Source organism: Musca autumnalis, unplaced genomic scaffold (genome assembly GCF_047663935.1).
Source record: "Musca autumnalis isolate F117 unplaced genomic scaffold, ASM4766393v1 scaffold_2, whole genome shotgun sequence".
Taxonomy (NCBI): Eukaryota; Metazoa; Arthropoda; class Insecta; order Diptera; family Muscidae; genus Musca; species Musca autumnalis.
The window spans coordinates 90,355,333-90,375,661 of NW_027411755.1; positions in this window are offsets into that span (position 1 = coordinate 90,355,333).

The window sequence follows — 20,329 nt, forward strand, 5'->3', positions numbered from 1 at the left end:
CCTCGGCACATACGGCGCGTTGAGCGTTGCGTTACAACAACCACATGAAAACTTCAAGAACAAACTTGGCATCACTTACACATTTTTCATGTGGCTGTTGTTCTCAACGCGCAACGCGTCGCATAACGGACCGTATGTGCCGCGGCCTTAAGGCCGCCATCAGACCATCTGCTTTTTCACATGTATGACATCAGCTGTTCTGCATATTAATATACCCAAAGTGACAACATACATGTGAAAAAGCAGATGGTCTGATGGCCGCCTAAGCGGACAACCATACTCATATACATGGGCGAAGATCAATACAAGATCAATGACGTAATTACAACAACAAACAAATGCAAGAAATACAAGAATAGCAAACTAATCGATAATTACATGATTATGGCAAAACAAACAAAAGCACATTAATAAAGGGTAAAGAACTGGAATGATGAAGAGAATTCTACATGGTAGTTGTTGTTGCTTAAATAAAGTAAAGCCTTTGGCACATACGGAGCGTTCAGCGTTGCGTTACAACAACCATATAAAAAATTCGTGAACAAACTTGGCATCACTTACAAAATTTTCATGTGGTTGTTGTTTTAACGCGCAATGCGAAACAAAACGGATCCTATGCGCCGAGGGCTTAACTGCGTAATAAAAACTTTGCGTTACAATTCAAATTTTTAAATTAACGGAAATTAAACTAAATTAACTTAAACCTATCAGTTACATTCGTAAAGCTGAAAACAGATACAACGTTTGATTAAAGTTTTGCGTTGGGCGTCGAGAAAAAAAAACAACAACAACAGGGCGACGACGACACCAAAGTCCAGCGTTTATCTGTTTGTCGGCATATATTTCAAATGAATTTGAATTTTTCGGCATCATGCCCAACAGTGTAAAAACGGCCAAAACGACACAACACTTTAATCAAACGTTGTATCTGTTTTCAGCTTTAAAGTTAAAAGTGATGATTGAATTTCAGGGAGGAGCTTCTTGTCATTAACTTTCAAGGTGAAAATTATATTTTTAATGCCTCCAAGTTAGTTTATTTTGCATTTTCAAATGCATCAGATAGTAAAAGAACACATGTAATAATGGCCCTTAAGCTGGAAACACATACAACGTTTGAGTAAAGTTTTGTGTCGTTTTGGCCGTTTTTACACTGTTGGGCATGATGCCGAAAAATTCAAATTCATTTGAAATATATGCCGACAAACAGATAAACGCTGGACTTTGGTATCGTCGTCGCCCTGTTGTTGTTGTTTTTTTCTCGACGCCCAACGCAAAACTTTAATCAAACGTTGTATCTGTTTTCAGCTTTACTGTATTGTGTTATGGATAATAAATTTGTAAAGTGGAAAAATACTTTTTTGTTTCATTTTCTTTCCTATTTTTAATAAAATACAACGTGTTTGCTTCCTTTATTGGCGGACAAATTTTTCTGTTTTGGCAAGCCAGCTGATTGTTTGCTGGTTTTTTCTAGGAAGGCTTCTGTTTACTTTCGGCTTGCTTCGCTGAGTCTAAAGAAGGAGTTAATGAAGCTGCCAGGTTTCGTAAGATTCTATCCAAGGATCCCAAACCCATAGGTAGCATCAAACGAGAAAACGGCACGTGGACTAATTCTGGTCTAGAGACTCTAAATCTGTTGTCAGAAGTGCATTTTCCAGGCTGTACTGACCTTGAAGGTGATTTGCAGCAAACAAATCAAAATCAGGGCTGTACGGCACAGGACGAGCAACTGATTGATGGATTAATTAGCATCCCAAGACTTAAATGGGCGATAAGCAGTTTCCAGCCCTATAAATCCCCTGGACCGGACGGCATTATACCGGCTATGCTGCAGAACTTGGCTGATTCGGTACTGTCAACCATCAGGGAGATATATAGGGCCTGTCTGCGTCTATCGTACATACGTAACTAATGGAAGGAGGTAACGGTGACTTACATTTCCAAAGCTTGGAAGCCAAGTCACACACTACCCAAAGACAATCCCACGGCAGCGGGTTCTAACGTACCGGATTGACCCGAAACCATAGTGTTTCGGCCAGCGGCTGCCAACCCAGCATGAAACCTGTGCTTCTACGTAGGTTTCATGCTGCTACAACAGCAACAACTACCCAAAGACTATAGACCTATTAAGGCCTACGTACATAAGCTGCCTCGCTTGGTTGCCTTGCTTGCTTCTGATAAAAGAATAAAGAAGAAAAGGGCAACCCAGTCCGAAATTTGCTCGGCCTCCTTTATTCTTTTATTTTTATTATGTCAGAAATGAAGCAGCTAGGAGTCACAATTGAACCTCTGAAACGAACATCAAACCTTATTCCCCAGTGTAAAAGGTGTCAGAGTTACAACCATACCCAACGATACTGCCAAAGAGAACCGAGATGCGTGAAGTGTGCAGGAAGACATCTCACTAACGAATGCAAACTTAAGGTGGTGGACAAACCGAAGTGTGTAAATTGCTTAGGTAACCACCCGGCAAACTACAGAGGTTGTGAAGTTGCTAAAGAACTTCAAAAAATAAGAGAAAAATCTCGAGTTGCTGTTAAAAATAACATACCTAACACTGAATTGGATAATGATGCAAATCAAAATATTCCCAAACAACCCACTGTTCACATGTTCAAAACACCCCGTTCAACTCAAACTTACACCCAAAAGGATACATACGCATCCGTTTCTGACAACCAACAACAAACTATTCTTTCAGAACTACTAAAAAGTATCGAAAAAATCAATCAAAGGCTTGACTCACAAAACGAGTTAAACCTGAAAATTATTAACAAATTAAACCAATTATCTTAAATGACCTTTTTACGAATTTCTACATGGAACTGTAATGGTTTGACGAACCACACAAGAGAAATCGAAAATTTTCTGTACACTGAAAAAATTGATATTCTACTAATCTCTGAGAGTCACTTCACAAACTCTACTTTTGTTAACATCAAGGGCTACAAAATTTACAACTCTATTCATCCATCACAGAGAGCTCGTGGAGGAGCATCCGTGATAATAAAAGAAACTCTGCAGCACTATGAAGACTTAAAAATTGAGACTGAAATTTTCCAAATTGCAGCAGTTAAGGTAAATTTCAAGAGTTACAATACATTCAAAATTGCAGCAATATACTCTCCACCCAGACATGCCATTAAGGAGATAGAATACACTGAAATATTAAACATTTTAGGAGATCACTTTATACTAGGAGGTGATTTCAATGCAAAAAACAAACTATGGGGTTCAAGATTAACAAGTCCTAAGGGCTATGAGTTATATAGATCCATAAAAAATAATGCATGCCATGTCTTATCAGGAAACGAGCCCACATACTGGCCCACTAATCCAAATCTAACTCCAGATTTAATAGATTTTTTTATAGTAAAAAATATTCCAAACACACACACAAATATTGAAAACTATGTGGGATTGTCTTCAGATCATTCTCCCGTCATTTTGACTGTTGGTGACAGGATTATCGAGAAACCTTTACCACCAAGATTATCAACATACAACACTAAGTGGGATCTATTCAGACTCCTACTCGATCGCAAAATCAGCCTAAACTTTTCCCTAAAAACAAAAGAAGATATAGATGATGAGGTTGAAAACCTAATCCTAGCTATTCAAGAATCTTGCTGGGAAAGCACACCTGCAAGAAATTATAACAATTACGGTGGTAAAAATTATCCAAAAACAGTGAGAGATCTTATATCGAAAAAACGCAAGGCAAGAAAAACTTGGCAGAAAAACAGAACACCGGAAAATAAGCGAATTTTGAATCAATTAACTACGCAATTAAAGCACCTAATGAAAGCCACTGAAAACAGACAAATGACTGACTACCTTAGCAAATTAACAGCTACTAAGGAGAGTAACTACAGTCTTTGGAAAGCCACTAAGCACTTCAACCAAGTTAAACCAAAGATACCACCAATTAAAAACACTAATGGAATCTGGATCAAAACGGATAAAGAAAAAGCAGAGCTTTTTGCTACATATTTCGAAAGTATATTCAGCCCGCCGGCTAGACAAACGCCAGATGAAGTAGTAGAAATTATTCCAAAATACGATACTGAGGTTATCGAAAAAGTGACATTCGGGGAACTGAAAACGGTCATTGACAAAGACATATCAAATAAAAAATCGCCTGGCTATGATTTAATAACAGGAAAAATCCTAAAGAAACTCACAGAAAAGGCTATTCGTAAACTCATGTATATAATGAATGCTTGCTTTAATCTTATGTATGTACCGCTGCAATGGAAAGTAGCAGAGATAATTGTTATTGAAAAACCTGGTAAACCGCCAAATGATCTAAAATCATACCGCCCAATATCACTGCTCCCAGTATTATCAAAAATATTTGAAAAACTTCTTGTCAAACGCTTAAAGAACATATGTTACAGAAGAAATTTGATTCCATCTCACCAATTTGGTTTCAGAGAAGAACATACTACAATACAACAAGTTCATAGAATTGTTAATATAGCCGAAAGAGCAATGGACAAAAAAGAAGTCTGCTCTGCAGTCTTTTTGGACGTAAGTCAAGCTTTTGACAAGGTGTGACACGAAGGCCTTCTCTACAAATTACATAAATATTTACCAATACAATATTATGAAGTATTAAAATCATATTTAAAAGACCGTTACTTCCGCGTTAAAATTGAAACAGAATACTCTTCTCTCAAACAAATAAAAGCTGGTGTGCCCCAAGGAAGTGTCCTTGGCCCACTTCTCTATCTGATATATACGCGGGATATGCCCTTAACGGCTGATACCAATCTAGCCACATTTGCAGATGATACTGCAATATTAGCATGCGGTGAAACTGAAGAGCTTGCTACTAACAAACTTAAAAAAGCCCTAAATAATGTCGTAAATTGGACAAAAAAATGGAGAATACTATTAAATGAAACCAAGTCAATCCACATGCTGTTCACTAACAAAAATAATATACAACCATCACCTTTGTACATAAACGGCATAAAAATTCCATATGCTAATACAGCAAAGTATCTAGGGATGACGCTAGATGCAAAGATCAAGTGGAAGGAACACATTAAGAAGAAAGTTCAAGTAATAAAAATTAAATTGAACGAACTGAAATGGATTTTCGCAACAAAATCCAGTGTCTCTATTACTAATAAAATTCTTGTTTACAACCAAATAATAAAACCCATATGGACATATGGAATTCAACTTTGGGGCTGTGCAAATGTACATGATATCCAAAAGTTCCAAAAATTGCAAAATAAAATATTACGATCCATTGTTCAAGCTCCTTGGTATATACGTAATACTGATCTACATAGAGATCTTGGCGTAAAACTGGTGACCGAGGAAATAAGGAAACAAGCACAGGCGTATGCCAAAAAAATACGTCATCATAAAAATATTGATATGAAAAATATCTACTACGAACATATGGAAGGAAATATTAGAAGACTACGAAGAACTCGTCCATTGGATTTAGTTTAGATGCAAGTCTATTTCATTAGAGTGTAATTATTGAATTACTTACTCAACACAAATGTAAAAATATGTTATTTATACATGTATAATAGAGTAATATTACTTGATGAATCTTGAATTCAGTTGTAATAAATGGAAATAAAAAAAAAAAAAAAAAAAAAAAAGAAATGAAGCAGGAGAGCAAGGCAATCAGGCAAGGCAGCTTATGTACCCAGGCCTTTAGCCTTTCTTCCTTCCTCCTTAAAGCTCTAGAGAGAATACTTGACAACGACATCCGGTCTCATCTAGGCCCCACTATTATAAGCAACTCGCAGCATGCCTATATTAAAGGCAAATCAGTAGATACCGCTTACACGAGGTGGTTGGATATATTGAGAGAAATATGGAGGGATCGGGCTTCGCACTTGCAGCCTTCCTCGATATAGAGGGAGCTTTCAACAATGTGAAACTTGAATTCATTCATAATTCGCTCGTCAACGCAGGAATTTCCTCTATCCTTGTTAGGTGGGTTGATGAGATGCTGAAGAGCAGAATCATCAACTCCCATCTAGGAGAGAGTTCCGTGAGGAAAACTGCTTGCAGGGGTACGCCACAGGTAGGAGTTTTATCACCCCTTCTTTGGCTCCTTGTATTAAATGACATTCTTGTGAAATTCAACCAGTTAAGGACGAAGGTGGTAGCTTATGCTGATGATGTTGTTATCCTCATTAGTGTCAAGTTCTCGCTGGGCTCGCGCCAATGGATTGGAAGTGAATCCAGCAAAGACGGAACTAGCACTTTACACAAAGAAGGGCAAACTTCCCGAATTTCTGCTACCAAAACTGCACGGTGTTGCCTTAAGACTTTCATCGGAAAGCAAATACCTCTACTCATCTCTGGTGCTATCAGAAGCACACCTCAAGCCGCTTTGAATGTGATACTTGATCTCCAACCCCTGGATATCACTATTCATTTTCAGACGGCGAGAACGGCTTTCAGGCTCAGAGAGACAGGGGTGTGGCAGTGTTCACGATTTGGACATGCAAAGTCCTCTCTCCTTTTAAAGAACTACTTGAGTTCAGTGGGCTTAATCACATTAGTGATTTCAACCAAATAAACGTGATAATTCCCAGCAGGGATGCCTGGTCTAGTGGCAGCCCTCCTCTTGGCGGTCTGGCCATCTACACAGACGGCTCCAAGATGGAGGATGGCACAGGAGCCGGGGTCTACTGCGAGAACCCACCAATTAAACAATCCTTCAAACTCAATGATAATTGCAGCGTCTTTCAGGCAGAGATTTTTGCAATCAGGAAAGCAGTGGAGATGGTCAAAGAACTTGGGAGTAGCCTTAAAGGACCCGTGACTATATTTGTCGATAGTCAAGCGGCCCTCGGCACATACGGTCCGTTTAGTGACACGTTGGGACACCCGTTGTCCCAAAAAAGTTAAATTATAGCTGTGTTCCTTTACTTACCTGAGGTTACCATTTTAACCATTTGTTACAATTTTTAACCTGCAAAGCGTTCCTTAACCCCTAAAAGTGGCATTACTGGAAGCAATTTTTAAGAGAGTGAGAGGAGAGAGAGAGCGAAAATGGCTTTCTCTTCTACCATAGGCTACCAGCTAAATTTCTGCAGGTAGAAAATGGCAGAACTGATTTTTCGACTTTTGTTTGACGATTATTTCACAAAATGGACGAAAACCGAAGAAAAAGTCGGACACTGACAACACTAAATTAAAAACTGTGAAATAAAAGACGAAAATTGATTTTTTATGTTTTTTTTCTGACATTGCTCATGGTATAAGTAAAGAGGTAGATTTAAATGAAAAAAATCTATAGAACCCTTGTTTTTCCTGAATTCATAAAACTTCAAAATCAGTAAACAAAAAGGCAACAAGTGGGTTTGTTTACAAAATACCAATTTTGAGCATTTTATAAAAAACGCGTAAAATGAATGAAGGGCCAGGGTTTCTCCACATAATCGAGTTGTGGATATGATAAAATTTTTGTTTCCATAATAAGCTGAAGGATTTCTTCTATACAAATGTTCTAAAAACAATTTTGAAAATCATTGAATTCGATTGTTTTTAAAATTGTTGGCAAACATCACACACACATACAAAGATTGTGTATATTGTTTTGACGTTTTAGGAACAGTCGAAAGAAAAAAATTTAAATTGACAGGAAGCTTTAGCTAACCTTTATTATTAAACCATGACATTGCTGCCGGATCTACCATTTTTCCGTTCCTTTACTTTTCTGGTAAAAATGTTCATGAGAGAGCAATATTATATTTCCATTCTTAAAGAAAGATTAATTAATTTTAGAAAAAAAACATGCTTCATTTAGGTGGCTGGCAAAAAATCTTATGTTGTGTGTGTGTAGAAATTGTCATTGCGAAAAAGCTTTGTGCGTGTTTGTTTCTTTTTATGTTTTCCCTTTTTTTCTATCCAAAAAGGCAGATTCATTAGGTAATAGATTGGACATATTGTAATATGTTATGTCTCTATGTTTTTGTAGAAATATTAATTTTCGGACAGCTATTCCATGTACATTGATCCAAAACATAAACAAACTGATCACATTACGAAGGCATCCCTTAAGGGCTGTTTACACCATCTATCAATGTCATATGAGCTGCCATTTCTTTCACCCATTCGACATTCTCTATGTTTGTCAAAAATGACGTCATCCATACAACTTTCAATTTGTGCGTTCATACCTGCAAGTGTTATTTTCGTATGACATAACCTAAAAATATAAAAACAGCTGTTTTTGTCATTATTTACATTTATTGTTGAGTTGCAATTTTGCGCAAATTTTAATTTTGGTTGAAGGAAACTGAATTGGTGTTTCGAGTTATAGAGGCATTCATGTTTTTGCCACCAAACAATCATTTCTTTCGACCAATCGGTCTGAAAATAACATTATAAACGCCATTTATTTACTTTACTGTATATACAGTCGGACCTCGATTATCCGTCATGGTCGGGACCGGAGGCATTACGGATAATCGATTTTCCCGGATAATGGAGGCAATGCTTTTATGCAGTTTTTGAACATATTTTTAAGTAAAAATGACATAATATTCTACAATAATATGAAAACCTGCAATTTTTATTAAATTTGTTATGGTAATCCACCAAATTTTAGAAGGATACATAATATCATCATCATCAGATTCATCTGAATTGACTTTGTCCCATGGTTTTCGTGATACCATAAATACACAAATTGTGTAATACGGGTGAATTTCCAGTTTTCGTTTGTTTACCTTTTGTTTGCTTAATCAGATTAATTGGAAAGTGTGTTTTTACTCCCGGGTAATGAAGTTTATAACAAAAAATAGAAAAAAATGGAAAAGTCCAACATTTCTTTTCTATCACGGATAATGGAGGTTCCCGGATAATCGATTCACGGATAATCGAGGTTCGACTGTATATAAATATACTATATTTAAATATACAAACCTTTCCATTTTCTTTCTTAAAAGATTTTGTTTTTCATTTTTTGTTTGAGAATGTCAGAAAACAGCTGATAAATGTATGTTTACATACGAGAATGCCGTATCAAATAGAGCGCTCCCTAAATGAAAAATTTACATATGAGTTGCCAAATCATTTTGATAGATGAAAATTTTCATAGTGGTTACACTATGTGTACAACATTCGCAGGTAGAAAATTTGGCATCTCATACGACATTGATAGATGGTGTAAACAACCCTTTAACATAGACAACGCCGTCACTTTATGTATTTGTGAACGACATGTTGAACTAGATTGTGAATCGTTCGTTGATCGTACGGTCACCGACTGATTATAGTACAGTGAACTATAATGAACTATATCGACTGATCTAGTTCATACGCTCTTTTCAATGAATCGTTCAATTGAACTAGTTCGTTCATGAACTATACAACTCTATGCGTCAGCCACAGCTGTGTTCCTTTACTTAATAGATCCAGTGGGTTAATCTTTGCTGGTTACACTTAGCTTTTCGGGGATATAAACTGTCAGCTGATGTTTGTTTACGTATACATACAAAATAACTAATAAAGTCGTGTTTTACACTTTTACAATTTCTCGTATGAGATATCGTCCCCTCTTTGCTCATATTGGTATATTTTACACACAGGGATACATTTTTGTATCATGGTATCAAGCGTACTTTTTGTTAAAAAAGTGTCTAATGTAAAAATATAAATAATTTTATGATCTTCAAACAACTTTAGATTTATTAATTCCACAGAATCTCATGCGACCAGTCGTAAACGTGTAAAACACGACAAACTCTGTTGCAAAAACAGTTGCAACTTTTGGTACTTTTTGAGTAGAGTTGGATTTTTTTGCACAAATACCGAAAACAACACTGTATTTTTGGTGGATTTGTGCCGGATTTAAAATAAACCCAGACGTGAGAGGATTTAATTTTTGTATGACAAATCTGGTCAGATTTGACCAGATTAAACAATAAATCCTCATGAAGTGGGTTAACCCGGCAAAAAGCTGTAGTGTAACCGTTCTATTACCTGAGGTTACCATTTTAACCATTTGTTACCATTTTTAACCTGCAAAGCGTTTCTTAACCCCGAAAAGTGGCAAAACTGGAAGCAATTTTTAAGGGAGTGAGAGGGGAGAGAGAGCGAAAATGGCTTATGCTTGGTTTACATTCGGCGTCGTTTCGTGATTTCGAAGGCGTTTCGTGATTTCGCGCGGAATCAAGCAAAATTTATCATGATTTCGCATACAAAAATGAAATCATCTCATTTCGTGATTTCAGCGAAATCAACATCGAAATCACAGTACACATGATATACAACCTCGCTTTTGCCTAAAAAAGTACCAAAAGTTGCAACACTTTTCACGTATCACAATAAACAAGGTAGATGTGCGAATTGCTGGAACAAAAAATGTTAATATCAAAATTTGTAAACAATGTGAAAAAATATTAAATTACATTGTTACAATGCTATTTTTCATTATGTTCCCGTACTTGTTTAATGGTAATGTTAGAAAATAGACCGAATTGTCAAAAATTGCTTCCCCATACAAATTTCGTAAAAAATACGGGAACGGAAAAATGACGGAAATTGCAAAAACTCTAGCAGAAATGTCAAAATCAACGTATCAGCTATAATATTAGATACCAATGAACATATGAACATGCTTGCTGCTAGTGTCTACTAGGCCAAAATTTTATGGCAGAAAACAGGAAAAACTACTGCAAGTACTAATATTTTGCAGGTTCTGAGCAAAACTTTTATCTATCAAAAATTTTTTACTATGATGTCTCAACGATAAAATAATTTTTTATTTTTTCATTTGTTAGTACTATACACACTTAATACGATGTATAGATAATTTGATCAATTTACAATAAATTGTTTTGAAAATTCATGTTCGATCAGCTGCGCATATGCATCTACCTTTATCATTGTGATATGCTTGAAATCAACAAAAAATAAATGTAAACACCGGGGTGTATTTCAGGATTTCGTGAAATCCAGTGGATTTTGGAGCGCAAGTGTAAAATTTGCATTACTCTTCTACCACAGGCTACCAGCAAAATTTCTGCAGGTAGAAAATGGCAGAACTGATTTTTCGAATTTTGTTTGACGATTATTTCACAAAATGGACGAAAAACCGAAGAAAAAGTCGAACACTGACAACACTAAATTAAAAACTGTGAAATAAAAGACGAAAATTGATTTTTTATGTTTTTTTCTGACATTGCTGCCGGAACTACCATTTTTCTGTTCCTTTAGTCCCGGGCCACACTAGAGTAATTTCAATGAAATTTTGACATGAAACTTTGCATTTTTTGGGAAAAATGCATAATTTCAAGAAACTAGTGTACACGTATGAAACAAACAGACCGCTTTATTTTACATTTTCTTTTACTTTCATGTCGAAATTTCAGTGAAATTACTCTTAGTGTGGCCCGGGACTTACTTTTCTGGTAAAAATGTTCATGAGAGAGCAATTTTGAACAATTTTGACACTTTTCTCTTTTACCACTCTTACCATTAAAAAAGTAAAGGAACAAAGCTCACATTGTTGTTTTTCAAAAAAACTTGGCATCACTTGCACTTTTTTCATGTGGTTGTTGTACCGCGACGCTCAACGCATCGTATGTGCCGAGCGCTTCAAGGTATGGACCATAAATTCTCCGAGTGGAGAAGCTGCCAACAATGGTAGCTCCGCGTCCCAAAACCAAACCAAACACATTTTTCATGTGGTTGTTGTTTTCAACGCGCAAAGCGACACACAGCGGACCGTATGTATTGGCCCTTAAAAGCCGTTTCCACGGTACCTCGTTCGTTCTCTATTCGTTGTTCGACCCTCAAATACGAATAAATGACTTGATTCCCCATACAAAATTCTGAGAACGAACGACGATTTTTCCACGTTGTTCAAGTAGAAATACTCTCCGAACAACGATAAAATATGTCCCATTTAGGGTTTTGGGTAGGGAAATCCCGCACCGGGAATTCCCGGGAATTCTCGGTTTTTTGGATACGGGATTTTCCCGGGAAAAAATCATATTTTCCGGGAAATCGGGAAATACCTTTTTACATTTATCACAACTAATATTGAATGAATGAATAAACTATGCCCGTCACTTTTATATGTACCATAGAATCAGAATTCGATTAGATTTTACAGAATCAAAAAATTACAAAAGATGTGGAAATAACTTTAATATGCAAACGTGTTTTCAGGGAAAATTATAATTGCCGCACCAAAAACATGGACTATAACGACGGATTTTTATTTTGTCCCATTTAAATGCGAAAGAATATTTTCGATTTTGAAGTCCCATTTTTATACCCTCAGACATTGGGCTGAAGAGGGTCCGGCTGGCTGGTGCACACGATAACTCTCGAACAAAGCCACCGATAAGGTAAAAAATTTGGCATTGGAGATTTTGTTCAAACTTAGTTTAAGTTCGAAGATGGACCATATCGGAAGATAACCAAATCGGTAATTATTTTGCATATGGTAATATTAGTTCCAGGCATTGAACGAGTTCCACACACAATTCGGAAAAAGTGAAGTTTAAGAGCCCCTCTCGGATGGATTTGAATTTTTTCAGCAGTTTGTCTTTACGGTCCCCTTTACGACGGTACAAATTTTGCAAACTTTGCACATCGTATTATTTCATCTAGTCATGTATCAGGTTGGGATATGGATTATATCGGTCCAGCACTTCGGGTACCTCCAACACAAAATTTAGGAAAAGTGCAGTTTAACAGCTCATCTCGAATCGTTTTGAAATTCTTTCCAAAAAGTTCTACTTGAAGGCCCTGTTACGACGGCGCAACTTTTTTTGGGATGGCAAGTCCACTCTTCCTGAGGTAAAGGCCCAAAATCTCAAAAAATCCTGCCGGTACCAACTACATTGGGTAGTACGAAAAATCACCCCCATACCCTCTCTTTTAAATGTTTGGCAACATGTTTTGTGTCCGGCCCTAGTTAAAACGGTACAAATTTTTCGGAGCAAATCCATACTTCCTAAATTCATTCTTTGAGCCAAATCACTTCTTCACTTCCATCGAGCGATTTCTTTGATTGCAGTCACATTTTTTGCCCATTGTTTCAAATTCGCGTACAAATCTAGAAACAAAGTCTGAAAGTCTGTATACACAAATATTGTTTTAACATGTCTCTCTCATTAATTTTGAAAATAGAAAAATGTACAGAAAATACCAAAATTGTCAGAATAATAATAGTTGTCACTTTGCATATACATATATTTTGTATGGGAGAAGTGACAACTCGTATGTAAAAAACATACCGTGTAAAGTACCCATTAGAAGAAAACAATTTTACCAAAAAATGAAGGAAATAGGTAAAGAAAACATAAATGTGAGTGCGATTAAAGTTTTGGCATAAATAGAATACTGTCCCACCTGGCGGAAAAAATCTGGAAAAATTACCACAGGTAGATCTTGTCCTGATCACAAATATATAAACGTTTCCGGGGGGAAGTCCATACTTCCCGAGATATGGGCCTCTTAAGTTCCGAAAATTCCCTTGTTAAAGAAAGAAAAAATTTTAAATTAAAAAAATTGTTTTCGTGCCCTAAATTGGCTCCTGTCCATAGGAGAAAGTTTTAAATCCCCGGCCGAAGGCCGGCAACTTAGGAAAAACTTACAATTTAAAATAAATTTTAAAATTTTTTCCGTCAGCTGGTAGAGTATTCAATTTGTTCCAAAGTTTTTAACAATATAAATTGTATTATTTGCGTGATTTATATTTTGTGATCATATGATATTGTATGCTAGTGTGAACGCATAAACAAAAAGTGGTATGGACTTTGACAAACATAAGCTTCGTTCCAGTACTTTTTAATCGTAAAAGTGTCAAAAGAGAAAGCCGTCGAAAAGGAGTTCCACATACACATTTTTCCAAAATGTACGGGAACGGAAAAATGTCAGAAACGTCATAAAAACTGGAACAAATGTCAAAGTCGATGTATCAGCCAATCTGAAGCCGGCAAACATGTTGCAAATTTTTGCTCGCCCAAATTTGTCGTGTAAAAAGTTTCTAAAGATAAAGCTATTCAGCGCCATTTTTGTTCAGAGATGTGAACATTTTGCAACTTTTTTGGTGTACGGGAACGCATTTTGGGCAAAAATGTGCAAAATATGTTAAATGTGTAAAAACTTTTTAGTTCTGGAACGAATCTATAATGGATGTCGAATGGATAAAAGACATTGATAGATAGTGTAAACAGCCCCGTTTACACATGCAAGTGACAGTTCGAAAAATTCCAATACACTCACACATATTCACTGCCACACCAACTAACAACCTCACTGCCGACAAAATTTCCTTGTCAGTAATCAATGTAAGTGCTTTGAAAGTACAGTTGAACCTCGATTATCCGTGAATCGATTATCCGGGAACCTCCATTATCCGTGATAGAAAAGAAATGTTGGACTTTTTTCCATTTCTTCTATTTTTCGTTATAAACTTCGTTATAAACACACTATCCAATTAATCTGATTAAGCAAACAGAAGGTAAACAAACAAAAACTGGAAATACTCCCGTATTACACAATTTGTGTATTTATGGTATCACAAAAACCATGGGACAATGTTCATTCAGATGAATCTGATGATGATGATATTATATATCCTTCTAAAATTTGGAGGATTACCGTAACGAATTTAATAAAAATTGCAGACTTTCATATTATTGTACAATATTATGTCATTTTTACTTAAAAAATATGTTCAAACACTGCGTAAAAGCATTGCCTCCATTATCCGGGAAAATCGATTATCCGTAATGCCTCCGGTCCCAACTATCACGGATAATCGAGGTCCGACTGTAACTTAAATTTTTTCCGAACGTTTACACATGCAAGTGTCAGTTCGAAAAAATTGAAGTTTCGACTATAATATGTATACACAACTGTATGCAAGTTACTTGCATGTGTAAACGGGGGGTTACGAATGGTGTTGTGGAAACGGGTTAATTCGTGTACGTATTTCGAGAGACGAACAACCATGGTACAATAATACAGGTAAAAGCAAGTCCCAGCTGATTAGATTCGCCCGTAATACTAGTGTCAAAATGTATATGACGTTTTGTCATTGTGTATACTTTTTGTCAACCGTTGTTTTCAAAATAAAAAAAATAAATCGTTCACATACAAACAGATGGAAATTAAAAATATAAAAAACAAGTAAAAAAGTAACAGTCGGCCTTGCCGACAGAGATATACCCTCAGACTGTGTATATTGAAACTATTTTTTTTTTCCAAAATACGTATGTATTTAGGGCGTTTTAAAAATTTTGGACGTTTGAACCGACAAAAATGTTGATTAGGATTAAAGATCAAAAGTTTTGCGGAGGAGATACTAAAAGGAATGGATCGACATTGGCCGTTATGGAAGTGGATCTCCAGCCAAAACATATGGTGCCATAGGGGGTTTTTACACTCTTCGGGCTGTTTGCTCAAGAAGTATGGACTTGCCCCTAAAAAAACTTTTACAATCGTAATTGAGGCAGCGAATGGAAGCTGCTTCAACAAACATCAAAGTGATTCGATAGCAGGTCTTAAAGTGAACTTATCCGAAATTTTGTGCGGGAGGTACCGGATGGAGTGGACAAATATAGTCCATATTTGAACCTGATCTATATCTGGTAGATATATTAGGATGTGTAAAATATATACCAATTCGGCCACTCCCTTCAAGAGTTACCCTACGAACAATTTTTCCGAACATTTTTGAACTTTTGTGGGGGAGGTACCTGAAGGAGTGAACCGATATGGCTTATCTTCAAACTTAAACTATGTTTGGACAAAATATTACTAAGGCCAAACTTTGAACCGAATCGGCAGATCCGTTCGATAGTTATCTTGCGCTCCAACCACCTCACACGGTGTCATAGGGGTTTTTTTGCAACTTTCAGGCTATTTTCTCAGGAAGTATGGACTTGCCCCTGATGAAACTTGTACCGTCGTATGGAGGGCGGTGAATACAATTTGCTAAAACAAAAATCAAAGCGATTCGAGAGATGGCCCTAAAATGAACTTTTCCGAAATTTTGTGTGGGTGGTACCCGAAGGAGTGGACCGATTGAGTCCATATTGAAACCTTATTTAAGTCTGGTACACATTTCATGATTGGTAAAGTATCGACCAAATCGGTTACTCCCTTCAAGAGTTATCGTGCGCACAAATTTTCCGAACATTTTCGAACTTTTGTGGGAGAGGAACCGGAAGGAGTGGACCGATAAAGCCCATCTTCGAACTTAAACTAAATTTGGGAAAAATATTAAGAAAGCCAAAATTTGAACTGAATTGGTTCGTCCGTTCCAGAGTTATCGTGCGCTCCAGCCAGCCAGACAGACAGACAGACGGACGGACATTGCTCAATCGACTCCAAATTGTCTGAAACACATTTCGTCCAAACATACTTGGGGTCTAAAACCATTATTTCGATGAGGCACATTTTGCCCGTATGAAAGTGTATATACTCTCGTTAGCATAAATGCTGAGGGTATAATGAATAGATACGATGGATAAATGTGCTTATTTCAACTTTCCATTAGATCCACATCGCAGTCACGCCTTTCAAGAAGAATGCCTGTACATGTTGGGATCACTGGAAGAGTAGGAAAAAATTGAAGCTCGTGTCACATGCAGAACCATTTGTGGTGCATTCGCCGAACGTGACTATGGAATGGTAATTAAGTACATGTATTTAAGAATTGAAAATTTATGTAATATGTATTTTGTTCAGTTCCAACAGATGTAAATATTACATTCCATTCCACATCCGTTCAAGAACTTTGTGAGGAAAAGGAACTAAATATACACCAGGATAAAACGTCAGTGTTACACATAAACTCCATATTATGTATTTACCTCAGCCCTGAATTAACAAATAAAAAAATTATTTATAATGAAATGTTATATTAAGAAATGATTTTCATGGGACTCCCGTGTCCAACATATCCATATGTGTTCTCCGAACATTCCCAAAAGGACAAGGGATACTTTTCTCATATCACTGAATGCAAGCCGATTCATATTAGCTCAATGATATGGAAACTATTTTCTATCGCCGCTCTTGTATAGAAGTTTTTCATGGCTGAAATACTCTGCAAATGAAAGCTGCCAAAACGGCAGATGTATGAAAATCTGGTTAGGAATTGAGCCGAAGGCCTCCTGAGTGCAAGGTGGGAGTGCTTACAACTGCACCACGGTGGCTCCCATGGCTAGTATACGTAAACGAACACACCCGAACAACGAACCTACCCTTCAACCGTGTTTGAAATGTTGAATAATTAACTATATGCGTGGACGACAGAAGTTTGCAGAACACAGAAACAAGAAGTCGGAGACCTGTTGAGTGGAACAGGGACTTTGACGAAAACTTCTACAAAACAGTTTAAAGTACACCTTCTTGATATTTCACAACCTCCATATAGATCCTAATATGTGCATATTATTGTACAACCATGGCGTGGAGAGATAGGTTAAACGTCTACATAGCTGATTTAGTGTAGTTCTTCCTCTGAGGAATATGAAATCATCCACCGCAAAATGTACAGACATAATAGCCACATGGACAGCTAAAATAAAGCTCACTCTGAATGTATTGGTCGATGAAGCCCTGGATCTCATTACCAACTATATTGGGTGCAAGCATTGATAGCAAGGTGCAGAAAAGACCGCCGTCCTCTTTCAAAGCAATACGTTTTGATGACCTCATTCTAATATGCGGCGCGGCGCACTTTATTTCTTTTTAATACAAGTTTGCATGTAGTATTTAGCATATAAAGAATTCATTAAACAAAATTCAAGCACAAACAATCTTGGCCGTTGCGATATATAACCCCTTTGTTTTGTCATCCTTCGTCGCTCTTTCTTCATAATTATTGATTCCATCTGAAAAAGAATCAATTATTAGTGATTGTAAATATTATATTAAGAGAAATACATACCGCTAAAATCTCTCTGTTAAGAAGAAATATAGTTGAAACGTTAAAATTTAAAAATCTAACGTTTTTCCATTCATCTCTTTTTAATTAAAAAGCCTTGACATTTTTCAAGGCAATATTTATGAACCTTCAAAATGTGTTTATATTTTTTATATTTGTTTACATTTTTGCCCATATGCCATATGACACTAGTATTACGTACAACAACAAATTTCTATGTGTTGTACAACAACACTTGCTTTTACCTGTAATAATTGTACCATGAACAACGTACTTCAAACGCTCGTGTGAACATCACATTAGACATGTGTGTTAAGTCTGTGTTTAGACACACAAATTTCTCGGGAAAGTAAATTGAGTTTTTGGGAGAGAGCGGAGAGGAAAGAGCTCCTCAATACTCTTTCCTACCCTCTATTGCCTAAAAACTGAATCATGGCACAATAATACAGGTAGCATTATCATGCCAGCTGATGGTAACATAATGTGTCAATTGCATTGAATTGATGTAAAATTTTGACATCTTATGTTGCCAACAATTGCCGATGCGGCTACCTGTGTATTTATACCATGAACTGAATTTACTTTCCCGTGTGTCTAAACACGGACTAATGAAATAAAATTCTTACCCTGCGTTTACACATGACAGGACAGTTGAGTTCATGTATTGATTGTCAAAACCCAAAACTTGCCTGTGTGACGTTGGCGTCCAGACAACTGCAAAAACAGTTTTAAAATTATGAATAAAAATCGTCGATATCTTTTTGTTTCCTTTCACATATTTTGTTTTTGTTCATGTTCTTTTGTTTCCAACACATTTCAATTATTATCTCACTTATTTTTATAAAAATGTCAAAAATTTGTTAACCCGGCTGTCTCCGAAAAAATGATGGACAGCTGGGAGACAAACGACAAATATATGTATGTGTTAGTAAGTCAGAGTTGTATTTGCAGACAGTCTGTCTTGTGTAAACGCCTAGTTAATATTCCTGCTTTACACAAATAACTAGGCGTTTACACTAGGCAGTTTGTCTTCAAATACAACTCTGATTTACTAACATATACATACATTTGTCGTTTGGCTACCAGCTGTCCATCATTCTTTCACAGACAGCAGGGTTAACAAAATTTTGACATTTTTTGTAAAAATGTGTGAGATAATAGGTCTGTACGATAACCCTAAAGTTTGTACAAATTTGCACAAACTTTTACAAAATGCTGTTCGATAACAAACTTGTAAAGTTAAAGAGAGCGAATTTGGAGACAATAGTGAGAGAATTTTGGAGATCTTTGGAGAGTTTTGTTTACAAGTTTTTGCAAGGAAAATTTTTCTTGTAAGAACTTGCAAGTTTGATCAGCTGATTTAAATTCGAATGTTTTGCGGCGGACTTCCTGGCAAAAACATAACAAACGTTTGGTTATTAAAATACAGTGTTGTGCATATCAAAAGCAACAAATCTAGGATTTTGCAGTAATTCAATTTTTTGATCCGTTACAATTTTTAAGAATATAATATATTGTGGCCAGTTGTTCTTTATTATGTACATAGAGCTTCTAACAAGTTGTTTCTGTACTTTGTGGTAAACTACTAGACTGAAAAACTCAAAGAAATCTGCAAGGGTCCGCCTTAACGAGCTATACGCGAAGTCTGACATTAAATAACGGCAATTAATCCACAAATATGTTCCTATTTTGTCTAAAATATATCATAGACAACTAGAGACATTCGATAAAGCAATAAAATGTAAAATTTGTATTGCTTATTCCATAAATTTTACGGTAATCTTAATATTTCATTGGGTGTATGTACACTTTCTCCCTATTATTTTTTTAATTTTTATAGAATTTACCGTTATTCGTATTATGGAATATATTTCTGTTGTATGTAATATTGTTTATTAGGGATATGAGATAGAACTATGTACTTGGATTTCCATAAAAATGCTTCCTTACCCTTAAAACCCGAGATTTGTAGGGTGTATGTAGACTTTTTTGGTTGACTGTATAACCGGATTTAACAAACCGACTGGGTTTTAAATGTCAATTCCATTGCTTATATTTCAAACAAATCCTTATAAAGAAGGTTAACCCTGCAAAAAGCTCTAATATAAACAGCATATAAGATAACATTTTTTCCTTTATGTTATTGAAAAAAAATAGTGAAAATTAGTAGATTCTTGCAGTACTGGAACAGACCAATAGTTGTTGTTGTTGTAACAGTGTTTTATTATTATGTTTGTATGTACGTTCTCCTGTTCAATCTGGCTCTGGGTCGATCTCCACAGATCCACTGGAGTCAAATGAGTAGGCTTGGCGGGGCAGTTTAATAGGTGCTTAGTATCGTGCGGGCCCATGCCGCATACTGGGCAGATGTCTTGCACGGTGCGATCGATTCCCGCCCAATAGGAATTTAGGCGACTGCAA